The sequence below is a fragment of the Diabrotica undecimpunctata genome, chromosome 6 (assembly GCF_040954645.1).
Source record: "Diabrotica undecimpunctata isolate CICGRU chromosome 6, icDiaUnde3, whole genome shotgun sequence".
NCBI classification, from domain to species: domain Eukaryota; kingdom Metazoa; phylum Arthropoda; class Insecta; order Coleoptera; family Chrysomelidae; genus Diabrotica; species Diabrotica undecimpunctata.
This window is the reverse complement of record NC_092808.1, coordinates 156,005,832-156,025,132: the sequence shown is the minus strand read 5'-3', so window position 1 is coordinate 156,025,132 and position 19,301 is coordinate 156,005,832. Positions and strand designations below refer to the sequence as shown.

The 19,301-nt window shown below is 33.5% G+C and overlaps 1 protein-coding gene across 7 annotated transcripts in view; it reads left to right on the top strand.

Moving 5' to 3' along the window:
• The window catches only part of AdamTS-B (ADAM metallopeptidase with thrombospondin type 1 motif B), a 139,191-nt gene that overhangs the window by 11,552 nt on the left and 108,338 nt on the right, over positions 1 to 19,301 (top strand). The window lies entirely within an intron of this gene.

Below are 19,301 nucleotides of genomic sequence, written 5' to 3'. Positions count from 1 at the left end.
AGCGAATACACTCAGAAACTTTATTTTATTTAAGTTCTCGATGATAAATTACAAATATCGAAGGCATCAATTATACATCTAGGAAATGTTTACAAATCTAAAGTTATCTATACTCCCTTTCAAAGGTTAGAATCAGTGTGGTTACATACTGCAAGCGGGTTTGCCATAGTTCACCCATTCTGTGAATTATTATAAATAAATCTTCCTTTTGTGTTCCATTAATTTATAGTGTTGAAGTTTCAGACTATTTTATGTTAGGCCATTGTATAAACAATAGTTCAAGATGTAAAAATTTTAACCATACAAAAACATTTTGATTAAACTCCTTGCTAATAATAAAATAGCCCAAAATGTCAACACTATAAATGTTTTTATTTATACGTAGCTAATATAAAAATTTGTACGAAAATTGTTGTATTTGTTTTATAATATAATGAGGAAATAGGAACTATTTTTAATTAATAAAAGTAATGGGTAAATAAGATATTTTTTAACTATACTGTCCGTCCTACCAATGTTTATAATAATTGGTTGAATATCATCATCCATCATATTGTCGTGTCTCCACATGACCGTTTCTAGGTTTTATTGATAATGTCTTTTGTTGTTTTCTTCAGATAAGTTGTTGGATTATTAGGAATTGGTCTGTAGTCTTAGGTATTAATAATATTTGAGAGTTAATTAATGAAAGAAGTTTTTGGGATGACGATTTCATTGCCTTTATCGGCAGAAAGAATGACTAGATTTGGATTTGACTGAAGTTCATATGTTCTTCTTCTTATAGTGCCGTGCACCTATAGTGCGTTGGCGAATTATCTTAAGGCCAGACGTCTGTCTTTTGCGGCATGCAAAAGATAGTCAGTGTTATTTATGCCGGTCCAGTTCCAGTTCCAGTTGACGTATTGCTGAATTTCCTTGACCAATTCTAGTAGCTATTTCTTTTGTATTCCGACCATTGTTTGTAATGTCTACACCGAGATATTTATAGCTGTCAGTATTTTGAATTTGTTTGCTTCCTAGTTCTAAGTGCTTTCCTTCACCTCCCACTACTACGTACTCTGTTTTTGATGGATTAATTGATAAGCCCCACTTAGTATATTCTTCATCTATTTTTCGTAACATGTAGTGGATATCATCTTGATCTTCTGCAAGTATTACTTGGTCATCAGCAAATTGCAAACTGTACAGTGTATGGTCTCCAATTTTAACACCCATACGTTCACATTTTCTTTTCCAAATTTACAAAACCCCCTTCAAATAAATCTTAAAGAGTGTAGGTGCAATGCAGCAGCCTTGGCGAAGTCCTTTGGTCACTTTTATCTTTTTTGTCACTTTTTGTCCAATCTTTATTACACTCGTCATATCATCGTACAACTCCCTTACAGCATTAATGTAAATCGGTGGAATATTCTTGTCTTCTAGCACCTGCCATAGCTTTTCTAATGGGACACTGTCATACGCTTTTTGAAGATCAATAAATACCATGTGTGTCTCCATATTATGTTCCAAACGCTTTTCTATTGTTTGTTTTAGGCAGAACACATTGTCTATACAAGAACGACTAGTACGAAAGCCACTCTGATCTTCAGCGTCTTCCCAGCAATCTTCAATTCGGCTTTTAATTATCTTCCCGTAGACTCTACAGATTGAGTTAGTTACACTAAGCCCTCGGTAGTTCTTACAATCTTTTCTGTCGCCTTTATTTTTGTATAGATTTTTTAATTTTTTAATTTCTTCTGGTGTTATTTCAGTTTCTTCGCGGTAGGAAATATCATATTTTTGAAAGTATGATATAGGTAATAGGTAGGAAATACATCATATTTATCTTTTGCTAAAAGCATATTTATCTTTAAATTTTAAAGTTTGTGTCTTTAAAATGTTCATTGAAATCTATTAAATATTTATTTTCCATTTCATTTAAACTATTAATATCATTTGTTTCATTAGAATTTGTTTTCTCTCTTATCTACTCGTTTCTCTTTTTATTCATTTTTATCTATCAAAAGCGAATTATTATCTCCCCCAGATACCGTAAGACGAGTAATATCTTACCCACCTGGGAACCATTTGTTTTGTTTTATTATTCAACATGTTAAAAGTGGCGGCGGGGGGGGGGGGGCATTAAAACACCACGCTTGCCAGGCGGGTTGGTGAGTTGGTTATCAGCCGCTCATTCTGGGTCAAACGCTGTCTGTAGCCGTCCACTCTGGATTAGACGCTACATTTAATTTTATACTAACCCTAAAATCGGGGGTGCCACTTTCGCCATACACACCGTACCGAAGATGTTCTCCGCCATGGATACCGTTATGATCTTCATCCGTGGACAACCGACCCTAAGCAGGTACTAGTTTCCCGGGTCAGGAAACTCCTAGAATCTGCGGAGGGCAGGGACTGATTCACTTTCCCTGGTAGGACTGTCCAAGGGAGTTCCTACCCGCTACCCGAAGAGAGAAAACAAAAGTGGGGGATGTTAGACAAGAAGCTGCAAAATTGAAATGGAGATTTTCTGGACACAATATAAGACAAAAAGAAGACCGATGGAACAAAAAACTTATAAATTGACCGTGAAAATATAAACGAAGCAGAGGAAGGTCCCAAATGAGATGGGCAGATGATATCAAGAAGCACGTGGGCTCTAGGTGGATGACTGTAGCGACAGACAGAGAAGAATGGAAAAGGATTGGGGAGGCCTATGTCCAAAGATGGACCGAAGAAGGCTAATTAGATAGATAGTTTCATTAGAATAAACTGTTGAATTGTTGAATATTGTCTCTTTGTTGCTTAAAAATGTCATTATTTACACAAATTTTACCTGAAATTAAAGACACGACATTTTATATCACTATATCAAAATTTTTGAACATTTTTTAACCACAAATAAAATCTTACAGATTTTTAAATAAAAAAATGACAGAAGTGTCTGGCAAACGTTCCAGCTAATGTGCTCGATAGAGTACATTAGCTGATAAATATTAAATCCAATTATGATTTTTAAATTATTATACTAAGTTAATTTTAAAAAGTAAGTCTGGACCACCAGCCGCTTTCACGCCTTAATGCTCGCGTGTGAACAAGCTCTTAACGGGCAGTAAAATAAACAGGACTAGACTTCAACTGCCTTATGCAACGTCCTGTTTGATAATTTCCAGCATCTCGGCGATAAAAATCGCGCTGAAAAGTTCTTCGACAAGGTTTAACACGCCATAAATATTTACATTCAATCTATAAAGTATTTTATGGCATTGGTACGGTGCATGTCGTGTAGTTACGGATATAATACGGGATAATTAGTGCCAACATCGGTACTGCCATATATTAAGAAACACGTCGAGAACGTTTACGTTTTCTTGAGCGGTTTCATGTAGGGACACTGATATTTATTGAACGAGCAGTAAATAAGGAAGTGAAATAAGAACTACAATAAGGAAAAATGTGTTTAATTTATATTTTTTAGTACAGAAGATAACAACAAATAGATTTATCGAAGGTAAAATAGGGATACGTGATCAACATATTCGCACATTTATTTTCCTGTGTACTTGACATAAGCTTGTATGGAAATAGTTCAGCAATTTAATTCAAGAGACTATCCATTGATCTTTTTCTTCTTCTTCTTGTTCGTGCGACTAGGATTACTCTAGTCTAGGATTACTCTTACTACTTCTGCTATACGGCTTGTTGTTTTTACAATATTCGCTAATCTATCTGATCCCATTCGGTTTACATGTTCGTTGTTTTTTCTTGTTTTTATCCACCTGTTAATATTTTGAATTTTGCATTGTTCGAGTATACTTCTGTTGGTTTGTCTGTCTCTTAATGATATGCCCGCTATTGATCTTAATACTTTCATTTCGATATTGTTGATTTCTTGTTTCGTCTTTCTTGTATCGGTCCTTGTCTCCGCTGCACATGTTAAGATTGGTCTTACTGTTGTCTTGTATACTTTCATTTTGCTTTCCATGGTCAGATATTTGTTTCTCCATATGGTTTCTCGGAGGCAACCACTTACTCTTGCCGCTTTTGATGCTTGCCTTGTGGTCTCTATTCTTATATCCCTGTCACTAGTGATCTCTACTCCTAGGTAATTGAATTTCATTACTTGTTCTACAATTTTGCCGTCTATGTCTAGTTTGCATCTACCCGGCTCTCTACTGATCACTATACATTTAGTTTTTGCTATTGGTATTCTCATATTAAGTTTGTTTGCTGTGATATTGAAGGTGTGGAATTGCCTTTGTATGTCATCTTCGTTATCAGCAATTAGTACTGCATCATCGGCATAGCATAGTATCGTGATTTTATGTGCTCCCATGTTGTATCCGTGTCGTTTTCTTACTTTGTGAATTATTTGATTCATCACCATATTGAATAACAATGGGCTGAACGAGTCTCGACGGATTCCTCCTTTTAGTTCTATGCATTCTGTTTCCCCTGTTGGCATTATAACTCTGATCTTGTTGTTCTTGTTAATTTCATTAATTGTCCTTATTATCTGATGGTATATTTGTTCAGCTTGTAATAAATTTAAGATGTCATTTCGCTTCATCCTGTCAAAAGCACTTTTTAAAGCTACAAAGGAAATCTTTTCCTATGCAATAAATTTCTTTTTCTTCCTCTTTATACACAATAATACAAAGATGCCTGGACGTCAATCAAGATATATACGCATGTTTTATTGACTATAATAAAGCATTCGATAAAGTACGACATAAACAATTAATGAATGTCCTGAAATCAAAGAAGATTGACTACAACGACCTCAGGATCATATCAAATTTATACTATAAACAGCGAGCAAAAGTACGTGTTAACAAACAGCTGTCAGAAGAAATTGAAATTAGATGTGGAGTGAGACAGGGATGCGTATTGTCGCCAATTCTTTTTAATGCCTACTCCGAAGAGGTCCTGAAAAAAGCTCTTGAGGGTGAAACAGCTGGAATAAAGGTAAATGGAGTTCCCATTAACAACATTAGATATGCGGACGACACTGTGATCTTAGCCGAAAACATTGAAGATCTTCAGAGACTGGTGACCAGAATAGCAGAGTATGAAAAAGAGTATGGTCTAAACGAATGTCAACAAGACGAAATTTATGAGAATATCGAAAACTCAAAGAAATAACGAGAATCTTCTAATAAACGGAACCAACGTCGAACAAGTGGACAAATATGCATACCTGAGAACAATTATTAACTCCACAAATGATTACAATCAAGAGATCAAAATAAGAATAGAAAAGGCTAAAGCAAATTTCAACAAAATGAGAAGAGTGCTATGTACCAGGGATTTAAAACTGAAACTAAGAGTTAGGTTGGCGAGGTGCTATGTTTTTTCGACTTTATTTTATGGAATGGAATCTTGGACCTTGAATGCGACATCAATGAAAAAACTAGAATCATTCGAGCTCTGGGTGTACAGAAGAATTCTGAAAATATAATGGACAGAACACGTCACAAACAAAGAGGTTTTGGGAAGGATGAACAAAGAAATGGAAATTTTAGAAGGATGAACAAAGAAATGGAAATTTTAAATACAATAAAAACAAGAAAATTAGAATATCTCGGACATATTACACGTGGAAAGAAATACACCTTGCTCCATCTGATTATGCAGGGAAAGATCCAAGGAAAGAGAAGCATAGGAAGGCGTAGAATGTCATGGCTGCACAACCTGAGAGAGGGGTACGGACGTACATCAAATGAACTTTTCAGAGCAGCCGTCTCAAAAGTCTGAATAGCTATGATAATTGCCGACCTCCGCCGCGGAGATGGCACTTGAAGAAGAAGATTTTGACGACACGGGTCTTCCCCATTCTGGTTATGTGGTTATTCCATTCTTATTTTATTTACTGTCCATTCGTTATATATCTCCTGAACGTTGTTCATGTTTGATATGTTGGTATTTTGTCTTTGTCTGTTAAATTTAAACCACTACTGTGTAAACGCAATCTTTCTTTTAATCTCCACTACAAAATGGTTAAATGCTGGACCATAGTGTTATACAACATGACATATACAACATATACTGTGAAAATATCCTCCCTTAATAAGTTATAGACTTTCGAAATGTAAACCCTGCGAACAATGTTGTGCATGTCATGGATGGATAGGGTAAGAAACAAGGAAGTATTAAGAAAATGAAATATTAAAAGAGAATTGTTCAACTTGATCAGGGTATGAAAAATTGGATACTGCCATATCTTGAGAGGGAAAAATATGTAGACCCTCAACTAATGTTCCAAGTAAAGATTAAAGGCAAGAGAGGAGTAGGTCGCAAACCAATGTCGTGGCTACGGAATATAAAGAACTAGACTGGCGAACTCTGTCATACCGTGAAGTATAGATGACTCGTCTTAAGATAATTCGCCAATGCACAATAAAAAAATTGAGGTTTTTTTGACTGATTTTAACTCGAAACTGCTTGCTCAGTAGTACAGATTGGATATGCTATAGTTCTTGTGGTTTTATTATCATGTGAACTGGCTTTGAAAGAGGCGAAAACTCTGCCATAACATTTATAGATCTCACGGCTGCCTATGACACTGTGTGGAGAGAGGGCCTTATTTATAAGCTGATGAAAATCATACCTTGCCTCAAAACTTGTCAGCTGATAAACAATCTACTGACTAACAGACTGTTTCAGGTATATATGAATGATGCACAGAGTAACGTTAGAAAACTTAACAACGGCTTACCTCAAAGCTCAGTGCTAGCTCCTTTATTATTTAACCTTTATACAACAGATATACCTGAAACAAAATCAAGAAAATTTGCTTATGCTGACGACCTGGCCATTGGCTTCCAAGATAATAGTAAAGAAGCAGGAGAACGAGCTCTAAACGAGGACTTAACCACACTAAGTAACTATTTTAAGAACTGGCGCTTACGTCCTAACACAAGCAAAACTGAAACCGGTCTCTTTTACCTGGCGAATCAACTTGCGGGCGATACTCTCAATGTAACTCTAAATGATACAGCTATCAAACATAACAACAACCCTAAATATCTAGGCGTCACACTTGATAGAACACTCACCTTCAAAAGTCATCTTACAAACGCAGCCGGTAAACTAAGAACAAGAAATAACTTAATATCAAAACTTGCTGGAACAACTTGGGGTGCTTCTGCAGATACTCTTCGGACCTCTGCTCTAGCTTTGGTTTTTTCAGTGGCAGAATATTGTGCACCAGTATGGCTAAATAGTGCACATACAAGCAAAATCGATGTCCAATTTAACCAAACCATAAGAATAATCACTGGAACGATAAAACCAACGCCAGTGAGATGGTTGCCTACTCTGAGCAATATTGCTCCACCAGATCTACGCCGTACAGCAGCATTAGTGAGAGAGTACCAGAAAATTGTAGCCAACGTATAATTACCAATACATCAAGATATCCCAGACATCTCAAAAGAGCACCAGCGACTGAGATCTAGAAATCCTCCAATACGATCTGCCCGAAAAATTGGTAATTCCTATGATATACATAGGCAATGGACAACAAGATGGATTCCAACAGTAGAATCGGACCATATTAAGATATCCACCCCAACTCAGGGTTTCATCGGATCAAATCTGCCCCAGTCCACTTGGGCAAGGCTTAATCGTATACGTACCGGATATGGTAAATGTACTGATTCGCTGTTCAGGTGGGGTCGTGCAGAAAGTCCACAGTGCGATTGCGGACAATCTAGACAGACCATAAGCCATTGTGTTTCAGACTGCTTGAATCGTGCCTACCGTGGAAACCTCCAGGACTTTGCGGAATGTTCCCCAGAAGCAATTGAATGGCTATGTAAATTGGACATTAATATTTAGTGTCATTCATTCTATCTTTAGTGTTTAAATACTACTACTATCGGTTTACAGCGTTCTCCGACGCCTTCCGACTCCTAACCGCCATTCTTCTCTATTCAGCCATAGGCCTGGAGGGATTTCTCTTTCCTCTAGTTCTTTTTCAATTCCCTCTCTCCAGCTTTTTCTCGGCCTTCCTCTTTTCCTTCTCCCTTGTGGTGTCCACGTCAAAATCTGTTTTGGAATCCTGTCATCTGGCATTCTCTGTACATGGCCGTACCATATTAACTGTTTTGTTTTTATGTCATCAACTATTGTATGCTTGACTCTCATCATTTCACGTATTCTCTCATTTGGTATCCGATCTCTTCTTGATTTTCCTGCTGCTCTTCTCCAGAAGTCCATTTCTGTTGCTAGTAACAGTTTCTCTGTTCTTTGTTTCATTTGCCAAACTTCGCTGCCATATGTGATTACACTTTTAAGTATGGTGTTGTATATGAGTTGTTTGTTCGCTTTAGATATTGTTTGGTCCCACAGAATTCCGTTCATCATGGATATGGCTTTTCTACCCTGTGTGTTTAAATAATATATTTAATATATATGTGTATATTATTGGATTTGTATATTTATCGTACTGTGAAAGTCCATACGCTAAATAAATAAAATCATGTGAACGTCGTCCGAACATTGGTAGAATGTTCTAATGGCAGAAACTTAAAAGAAATGTAAGCTCACAGATTATTTTCTTCTCTTTGGTTTATAGTTTTTTGAAAAAATTCCAAAAAGGAATTCTTCCTATCGAAGATGTAAAAATAGTGAAGTGATTTCACAAACGGAACAAAACGGTTGTGTATATTTCAAGGTGTTTATCCCCTTATTTAAGATATTTTTCTTTTGGTTTTCAAAAGTTCATCAAAGTTTCATCACATTAATTTTCTGATCTAGAAAACTCATTTCAGCAATATTCAGTTGTTTTCTTTGAATTTTTCATCAGGTTTTGTTACAAGGAGAGTATCTATCTCATTATTTTATGTAATCGTTAATCCCTGTTTTCGTTTTCATTTAGATTCGAATTAAAAATAAAGTACAATGTTTTTAATTCTTAAAAAAATATTACACATTTTTTTCAAAAATATTAATTGTTAAAAATGTTCTTTTCTGTCGGTACCAGTTTTCTAATTCTACGGCGAAGTACTAATTTGACAGGAGCCATATTTTAACGACATAATCCTTCCTCGACAGTGAGACTAAGAGGATTATTTACAGTAAGATTCAGCTCTGACAGGTTTATGTCACTGTTATGTAAATATGGTTAATGATAAGGATTATTGACGATGTATCATCCATGATTGCTTCATTCAAAGATCCGCCGCTGAGGACTCTACGCCTACATTCATTTGTATTGATTTGTAATATTCTTCGTCTTGGCTGAGGTGAGACACTATATGTTTTTCGATATTATATTTAGAGGACTGTATTTGTAATATAAATTATTACAAATGGTATACCACTTTAATGAAAAATACATGCAGTTAACTGTATTACTTTCTTGTTTTTTCTTTTAAGTTTTTTTAAACTGTTTTACTTTTATATTGCGTAAATTATAAATTTATTAAAATAGGAACAAATAAAAAAATCAAATATATACCCATAGAGCCTAAAAAGTTACTACTAAGACATAGTCATCCAGCACAAACTACTGGAAATTTTAATCATGGATTATAGACGCAGTAAATAGTACAAATAGAACTAATACTACAGTAGAAAAACGGAGAAATAGGATAGAATGGAAATATGCTTTATTGTCACTAAAAATTTTACAATTTTATGGAAAAAAGCTCAAATAAAAGAATATAATATATTATTTTTTTGCCGAATATAATATAGATTTCTTTACTTAATTAGTGGACGGGATCGGTAAATACACATCAAAGCTTGAATTTCTGGTGGAGTAGTCATGATTAGGTCTTGCTGGAAAAGCATTTAGGTGTTTACGAATTAAGCAAACAGTTTCTAGAATATATAAAGAGGGAAGAGTTAAAATCCTGTGCTTTTTGGAGTAGCTTCTGCAATTTGTTATTCTACTGAGGCCAACAAGATACCGTATTACTCTTTTTTGTATTTTAAAAATAACATCAAATTGGGCAGCTGTACTAGAATCCCAAAAAGGAAGACCATATCGAAGATGAGACTCTAAAACAGAAAAATATGTTATTTTGGAAGATGCTAAATTGATTTCCTTCGAAACAGATCTTATTCCATAGCAGGCTGAGACTAGTTTCTTACTTAAAAAATTGATATGAAGGGACCATTTAAGGTTGCTGTCTATAAAAATACTAATAAATTTTACAGAATCAACGATACTGACCTGGCTGTTATTAAGAAGCAAGCGTTAAAGAGCTTCTCTTTATAGGATAATGCTAGTGCCTTATCCGCGTTAAAAGAGAATAAATTAGAGTCGGACCAGGTTTTTATTTTAAGTAAATCAGAAGTTATAATTGCATGGAGAGTTGCAATATTAGAGTTCCTCCAGGTAATACTGGTAGAAGCAGCAAAAAGACAAATTTTTACATCGATTTTTAAGTTAGTGCTTGATAGCCTTCATTTAGTACAGAAAACATAGCATCGTTGGTACATTTATTAGATAAAAAGCCAAACCGACTTTGTGATAAAATGTTGTTTTTAACGGACGTAAATCGGGCTTTTGTAAGTCTCTCAATAATTTTGGATAGGACTGGTAGTAAGGCAATAGGTCTCAAGTTTCAGACATTAGATTTTCCTTTCTTTCTTTCCGTCCTTATAAGGAGGAATAATAATGGCTATCTTTAGGCACGCTGGACATATACCTTTTTTAAAGGAATCGTTTATTAGTGACACCAGGACTTCCAACACATTATTTGGGTGATTTGAGAAAATTTTTATGGATAGTCCATCAGTTCTACAGGAAGATTTGCTTTTGATACTACTGATTGTTTGAATCAGTTCAGATTTATCAACTGGTCTTATAAAGAATGAATTTGAAACTTTTTTTTGAATTGGGGAGATAGGAAATAGGAAATAGGATCTTGTTGTGGCAAAACAGTTGTTGTTATATTTTTACTCACATTAACGAAATATTCATTTAGGTTTTCAGGGTTTGGAAGAGAAAACGTTTGATCTATGTTAGTTTTATTTCAAAGAACGTTTATTACGGACCAAGTTTCTCTTGCAACATTTTTAGAGCTTCCCAGACGATTCTGATAGTACATTTTTTTAGCTGTTTTGATAAGTTTTAGATCGGTTTCTCTGTACTTGGAGATATATTTAGTGACAAAGACGTTGGTGGCAAATTTCTTGATGTACAGTAGTGAACGCATATTCTTGGTTGATATGCGGATACGTTTCGTATCCCTCGTTAGGCCGCAAGCTTTAGCAGAAACGCGACAGTAGACCGCATAATACTAGTGATTTCTCCTTGACAGAATCCTGCAGATATAATATATTTTGTTTCGTTATCCATTCTTTTATTTATCAAAGAATAAAAACGAAACAAAGTTATGAAAAATTTTTAAAACATATCTATTTGATATTTACCTGCAAAATATTTTTCCAACAATATCTTACAATACACAATAAGTTCTTCATAACACATGTTATGGAGAACTTATCAATAAATATCTCTATGAAAGAGAGTGCAAAATGAATAGTGAAATAGGTGCATGTTAAGAATGCTGAAATACACTATATCATGTCGGTTGTATATGTACATAAAACTATAGTTACTTCCAAGCAACAATAATTATCAATATACTAAAAACAATCTTATAAAAAATATAATTTATAAATAATATCATTTGATGGTGAATGGTCTTGTTTTTTAGCAAAATTGTTTTCGAAGGGTGGTGCCATTGTGAATATCAGCTATTTTCAGCTCCTTTTCAATCACTAAACAAGTTTGAACTTTTTCTTTAAAAGGCAATGTAAAAAATCAGTTAAGAGGTATTACATAGCAATATAATTAGTTAAGGTAAGAACATCTTTCTTACTTGTAGCCAAATGTAACACTATTAATTTATTGCAGTAACATCTGTTTTAATATGCTGTCATAAGATAAGTTAATTACATCTTTTTCTCTTGTTGAGATCCTGAAAGTAAAAGGACATTGGCTTCATAGACTGGATAAGTGATTGTGATATTTCTTCTATTTCCTTTACAGAACATGTGATTTTAAACTTAAGGATTATTTTCCAAACTTCAATGCTGTGTGATCCTTCGCAGTAATCATATGCATTTCTGTGGGATACTTTGGGATATATTGCATAATATATATGTCCACCACATCGCTTCACTATATGGTAGTAAAAATCCCTCACCAGCATCTTTTAAGAACCATACAGTGTTGTAACTACAATATAGTACAATACTGAATAAGTGATCATCAATATTATGTTAAAAATAGAGAATTTGACAGATTTTAACTATGTAAGCATGCATGGGAAAATGAACATAAGATAAATGAACATAATGAACAAAATAACACCAATTGTTTCGCAAGTTCCTCGGCAGAATGCAGTAGGATCTGGTTACCCATTTTTAAAGAGGAAGTTAATAAAAAGAAAATAATACTTTTAGTAAGTCAGTAATATATCGAGGATACATCTCAACTAGTAATATTAAATGTGTGCTTCATCATTTCAAACACTATAATCGAAGAAGGGCTTAAAAAATTGGAGCTTATTACAGTTTTCAAAATAAGTTTCCTGAAATTTGGCATGCCTGAATTCGTATATAGTTATATATTACGCTTAAGGCGTCTTTGTTGCCATAAAAATTAATAATCCTATCCCAAATTCAATTCCTATCCCTCACGACAATACCCCTTACAGAATTTTTCTCTCATTAGATACTCTAATTTGCTCTAAATGTACCACAGAACATAAAGATAAAAATAAATAATCATTATTGATTTTAACATTTTGGGTTTTAACTGAAAAAGTATATTCAATTAATATACAAATTGTTATACAAATATCAGATTTGTTTGGTAAAATTTTACAAATAATAATCTTTGCGTGGGATAACCAATAAAATCTGCTCAAAAATTATTTTGTCCAGCTGAATTTTTTTAAACCATTTTTTATCGTAAAACCATTTTTTATTGTTAGTATCAGTTACAAACTAAAATTCGTTACAATAAACTCTAGAATTATAACATTTTTGAAACTGTGAACAAAAAACCCTCGCGCGTGAATAAATTAAAAGCAATGTTTATAGTTTTGAATAGAAATACCTGGCGGATATAGCATTTTGGAATATGTATTTGTTACATATAAACATGAACGGTAATAGGATAGGGTACGAATCGAAAAAATTGCTTTTGTACTTTTTGGAAAGTATTTCACTTAACACTGAAAAAAAAATTATTCGCGCTCTAGGTTATTATATCGATATTTAATCCAGATATCTGTTCTCAAAGGCCCTCATTTAGGTAAATCGTATATAAGCCTATTTTTTGCTTGTAATCGCTACCAAATATTATTAGAGATGATAATTTTACTATGCGGACACTTTAAAAGGTGGGCTAAATTACACCGGCCTACATTTTTTTTTATGAAGAAGTGTTTTAAGTTTAATAGGTGTCCTTGTAATAAATGGGATGTGGTGATCACGAATCTGTACTTAGTTTGTTTACAACACGTCAGGTTTTCAAGAAAAGTGTGTTTGAAATTTTTCATAGAAAGTGCCAAAAATACTGAGAAATTATTTATTAAAACTTTATTTAATAATAATAATAATAATAATAATAAATGTCTTTATTAACAACAGATTAAATTTTCTTTACAATGAAATATAATATCAGTAGGGCGAGATTCAGTTTGTGTACCACTGTGCAACAGCGGCACACAACTGCTCTTCCACCTAACCCCCCGAAAATAGGATAGATAGACTATATCTAAATAATGAAATTGTATTTACAATAAAACATAAAAATATTAAGTACATATTAAATTTATAAATTATAAACTATTAATTTTTTTTTTAATTCTTAAATTTTTAAATTACTGTTCAGCTAACAACTGCTCATTATTAATCCCTTGAACTTGACTCTAGACAGATTTTTAATATTGTAGGACAAACTGTTAATATTGCAAGCAATTGAATATGAAAATGAACGTTTAAAAAAGGATGTTGTATGTTTAGGTAAAGTGAGGGTATTCTTGTGTCTAAGATTAAGATTATGAACGTCCGTCCTATAAGTTATTCGATTGTACAGGTATGGTGGAACTCTCTCTTGAATGATTTTATGGTAAAAACATAAAGCATGGAGTTTCCGACGATTTTTCATATTTAGCCACTTGACTACAGTGAAAACATGACTTATCCTTTGAAATTTCCTGATGCCAAAAATCAAACGCAAACAAGAATTTTGCAATTTCTGTATTCTCCATGAATCAAATTCAGTGAGACACGCATTGTAAAGCACGTCACAATAATTTAATTTTGATAGTACCAGAGCATTACATAATAATGACTTTGTGGCCCTACTTAATAAATTGCGGCTTTGATACAGTAATTTTAAAACGGCGTAAGCTCGTTGTAAACAAATACTTACATGATATGTAAACCTTAAATCTTCGTCGAACCAAACCCCAAGGCTTTTAATCTTTTTGCTAAAAATTAAATTGTCATTTCCTAAGATAATTCGATTGGCATAATTCTCTAAAAATATTTTCCTATGGAGATTCCTCCCAAAAATGATACCCTGAGTTTTTGATGTATTCAATTTTAAACAATGATTTTGAGAAAAAATCTGCAGCTGAAGAAGGTCATGATTTATTGCATTTACCGCTTGATCACACTCATTTGGATAAAATGACATATAGAGTTGGGTATCGTCTGCATAATAATGTTGTGAACAGGACAAAAACACAGAAGGAAAATTAGATGTGTATATAGAGAATAAAATTGGACCTAATATAGATCCTTGAGGCACACCAGTATTAAGATCTAGAAATGAAGAAATATTTTGATTAAGTTTTACTGCTTGACATCTATTAGAAAGATAGGATTTCATTAGATCAACTGCTGTCGCTTCTAGACCAATATATTTTAAAATAGAGAATAACAAATTATGGTTAATTGTATCAAAAGCTTTTGAGTAGTCTAGAAGAATTAGAATTGATATTTTGTTTTGATCATAGGCTCTAAAAATATCATCTGTAATATTTAATAAAGCAGAAAGACAGCTATATCTGGACCTAAAACCGGACTGCATCATAGGGATTATGTTGTTATTTTTTAAATGCGTTTGTAACTGAATATCAATCACCTTTTCCAAAATTTTAGATAATGTAGGCAGTACACTTACTGGTCTTAATTCATTCATGCTTTCTGTATTTTTAGTCTTCGGTAACGGAATAACATGTGCCCGTTTCCATTTAGTGGGAAAAATTGAATTTGTTAAGCAAAAGTTGATGATATGTGTGATATACGGTAGAAGAAAGGGAATACACAGTTGAAGCGTTAATATGTTAATACCATCATCACCAATAGCTTTACTTTTAATATTATTAATAATATGTAAAATATTAATTTCAGATACTGTTTTAAAGGTAAGAGAAGAACTGAGGGAATACTTAAAGTTATTTTCATAGAATATTTGTGTATCAATGTCTGCTTTCATGTTTGGTATGACTTCAATAAAGTGTTTATTTATCTCATTTGCATTCCACACGTTTTTAATTTCAAAGTTATTTTTGATTTTGCAATTATTTACCAAATATTTTAAATTATTCCACATATCTTTAAAAGATTGATCATGTATGTTTTTAAAATATGATTTTTTCTCCCTTATAGTCATGGCTGTTAAGTTACGCAATACTTTGTAGTCATTCCATTGATTTATATTTCTAGTTAACTTGTAAGCAGTAAGTGCTTTATCCCTATCTAACATTAATTGCCTGATGGTATTAGTTAACCATGGAGCATATTTCTTTGAGATTCTAAAAGTCTGATATGGAACATGTATGTCAAGTAAAGTAATGATATTATTAGAAAGAAAATCGACTTTACTGTCTATATCTGGCAATTTATATATTATTCTCCATGGTATAGATTCCAGTTCAGATTTAAATTGACTGTAATTTAAATTTTTGAAATTCCGAGTAGTAATAAATTTATTTGTATTAGATTTGACATCACAACCAAATTTTAAAACAACCAATTCATGATCGCTTATTTCTGGAATATGTTTTACTTCAATAGACAAGATTTTATCCTCAGTAGATGTGATTACATAATCAAGCAGAGTCGATGTGAACTGGGTGATTCTAGTTGCTTGATTTACCATCTGCTTTAGTTCAAGACCATCTAATACATCTGTAATGAACTGTGTGGAATAATTATTGGTATTTAACAGATCAACATTAAAATCGCCCAAACAGAGTAAATGATCTACACTTGCCTCTAATAAGCCTCTATAATTTAATACAAAATTACATTGTAAAATTGAGTTTTTCTTAAAAAAAAAAGAATTCAGTGTAACCTACGTTAGACAATAATTTGTTTCTTTTTTTTTTTTTTTAATAAAACCGTTCTCTTTTTCCATGAAAACTGCGTTTTTTTGGTCTTATTTTCATGGGTTTTTGTGATGAGTCTCTCTTCAAGGTCCAGCAGTAATCGCTCATCATTCTTATATCCCATCTTCCTTGATAACGTCTTTCCATCTCCTTTGTATCTTGATGGAACCCCTCTCGCTGCTCCTCGCTGACAGCTCCAAGATTTTCGGAAAAATATTTTGGGAATCCAGAAAATGAAGTTTGACGCTCATGTTGCCTCCTAGTTTTTTTATAATTTTTGACCATATTGGCTACAATTTTTTTATAGTTTGGAGACTGGTTGTTTCCAAGGAAATCGTCTATGACTTATACGAAAGAATTCCATGCTTCAAATTCATCCTAGGTCATTGTATTCTAGAACAATCTGTCCGATTTTAAGGTTCGATACACTAGATGTTAATGCATATTTTTCATAAATCTTCTTAAGATTACTAAAAAAATTTACAACGACTGGTCGATTAAACCCCATTGCCCTACCTAGTGAAGTTACTTCTGATGATCGTTATGAGAATTCTGAATTTCGTTTGATAAAACTTGTAAACCAAATCTTGTTTTCATCCCATGAAGTTGGTATTTTTTTCTCTAGTTAAGCTAGTTTTCTGGCATCTTTTGGATTGAGACCATGATGAAGCTTGGTCACCGTCTGTAAATAATTACTCAGTTTCTTTTTCCTCGGTTGAAGAAAAAATTTGATTGATACCATAATTTGGGGTCAATCTTGGAGCTCCCTCAAGAATATCTGAAGTCCAATCTATATTATTTTTATTTTCGTTGCACTTTTTAAAATATCTCCTAAACGTAGTGCGTGGAAAGTCGTATTATAAAGCAGCAGCGTTTTGTGATAATCCTTCCACCTTCCCAAACATCATAAATCGCTTTTCTCATATTTTTATCTGAAGTTTTTCCAATACCGGGATTTTTTAATATTTTCCGTGGCAGGTTACTATCTGAAACAAAATTATTTTTGATATTTTTTGCATAAAGAACAATCACTGCTTTTTACAAACGTATCTAGAAACAGTGGCCACCACTTTTTATTGTCAAAAGCAGTGGCCACTGTTCCTGCATAAGTGTGTGACCACTGTACCAAAAGCTCGTTGTTTAGGAGACATAACCTAAAATCTACTACTTTGAAGATAGATCATAATTTGCATCACCTGCAAGTTTTAAATACTATACTGTATACCACAAAGCATACAGAACATTTTACCTGCTACTTCTACACAACACACCTCTTAATAGGTTCGTATACAAAATGGTTCTGGAAGTGATGGTCCAGGGGTCAAGCGTAGTAAGCGACTACTGTTACTAAAATTGTTAGCGTTTGTACTAGATGGCGCGTCTGTATCTATCAAACAACAACAAAAAATTTAACCGTGGCTACTGCTACTGTACCTGACTGGTCACTGTTCCAGCCTCTCCCTTACACATAAATTTTTGTTAAAATTATTTATTTATTTAAAAGTTATTCCAATTGTTTATTAGAAAGTTTTTTATTTGATAATGAAAAACGCGGTTGTCTTTGTCACCTTTTTTTTAACCTATTTTCTATCCTTCCATTGTTGGATGTAGGTCTCCCCCAGTTCTCTCCATCTTTCCCTATCTTAAGCTGTTCTCTGCCATGTGGGACCTCCTTGTTTTTTGATGTCATCTTTGCACCTCATCTGTGGTCTGCCTCTTGATCTCTTTGCATTGTATGGACGCCACTTTCCGATGGCATTGTTCCATCGTCCGTCTTAGAGACGTTTATTGTATCCAGCCCATTTCCATTTCAGTTTTGCTGCTTGTTCTATCGCATCTACTGTCTTTGTTCTGGTTCTGATCCACTGGTTACGTTTTCTATCTTTAAGTGATATACCCAACATTTGTCTCTCTATCGCTCTTTGTGCCTTCCTTATCCTATGCAAATTGGTCTGTGTAAATGTCCATGTCTGTGCTCCGTAGGTGAGCACCGGTATTATACAGGAGTTATATACCTTGCTTTGTAAGTATAGAGGGATTGTTTGATTATTTAAAACCTTAGAAAGTTTGCCGAACGCTGCTCATCCCATTCTTACTCGTCTCGATATTTCGTTATTATTCGGTATTTTCGTCTCGATATGTCACCTTAGAAAACTATAAAACCTCATTTTGTTCATTTTTATCTATATTTTCAAGATACGTTAATTGAAATACGATTTTCAAAATTATAACCCCTAAAGTTAGGTTGGTATGTTAAGTTGTAGTCTATATGTAGGTAAGTTAGTTTTACTGTATACAAATTTTAGTAACAACAACGATTATTCTCAGATCTAACACTTTCAGTAGAATTACTCGGTACTACCATCCGAGACAGCCTATTCATCATCATTAGTAGTTATTAATAATTATTAATTTTTTTATTTCAATAAAAAAGAAGTCGTTGTTTGGCGTGTACCGACGCATTTGTACACCTGGTGGTACTTGTTGCGCACTGCCATCGCAGATGTAAATTATTCAATTCTTAATTGCTTCTCGCTTCGATATTTAAATTGGCCTCTTCCGTTTTACGAAGAAAGGTACATCAGGGGCGACGGAAATGGCAAAAGTTGTTTTGCGTGGGTCCATCCACACTGAATGGATTGTGGTGGAGTTCTTTGAATATTTAGGTTTTTATATTAACTGACATTAATTTATTGTTTTGTCTTTTATGGCATTTTTCTTTTTCCTAATTCGACTCTATCATTTCTGTTTTTCTTAACCCTTGAGTAACCGGGTATATGCATACTACATGAACAGTAGAGTGGGGTCTGTGAGGCACAGTTCTTATTTTAAACAATACATTAGAAAAGATTAAAATAAAACTATTTAATATGTACAACCTTTTTTATTTCTAATATGCTCTAAACATAGCAATTTTTGGCATTTGACACAAAAAATATCGTGTTT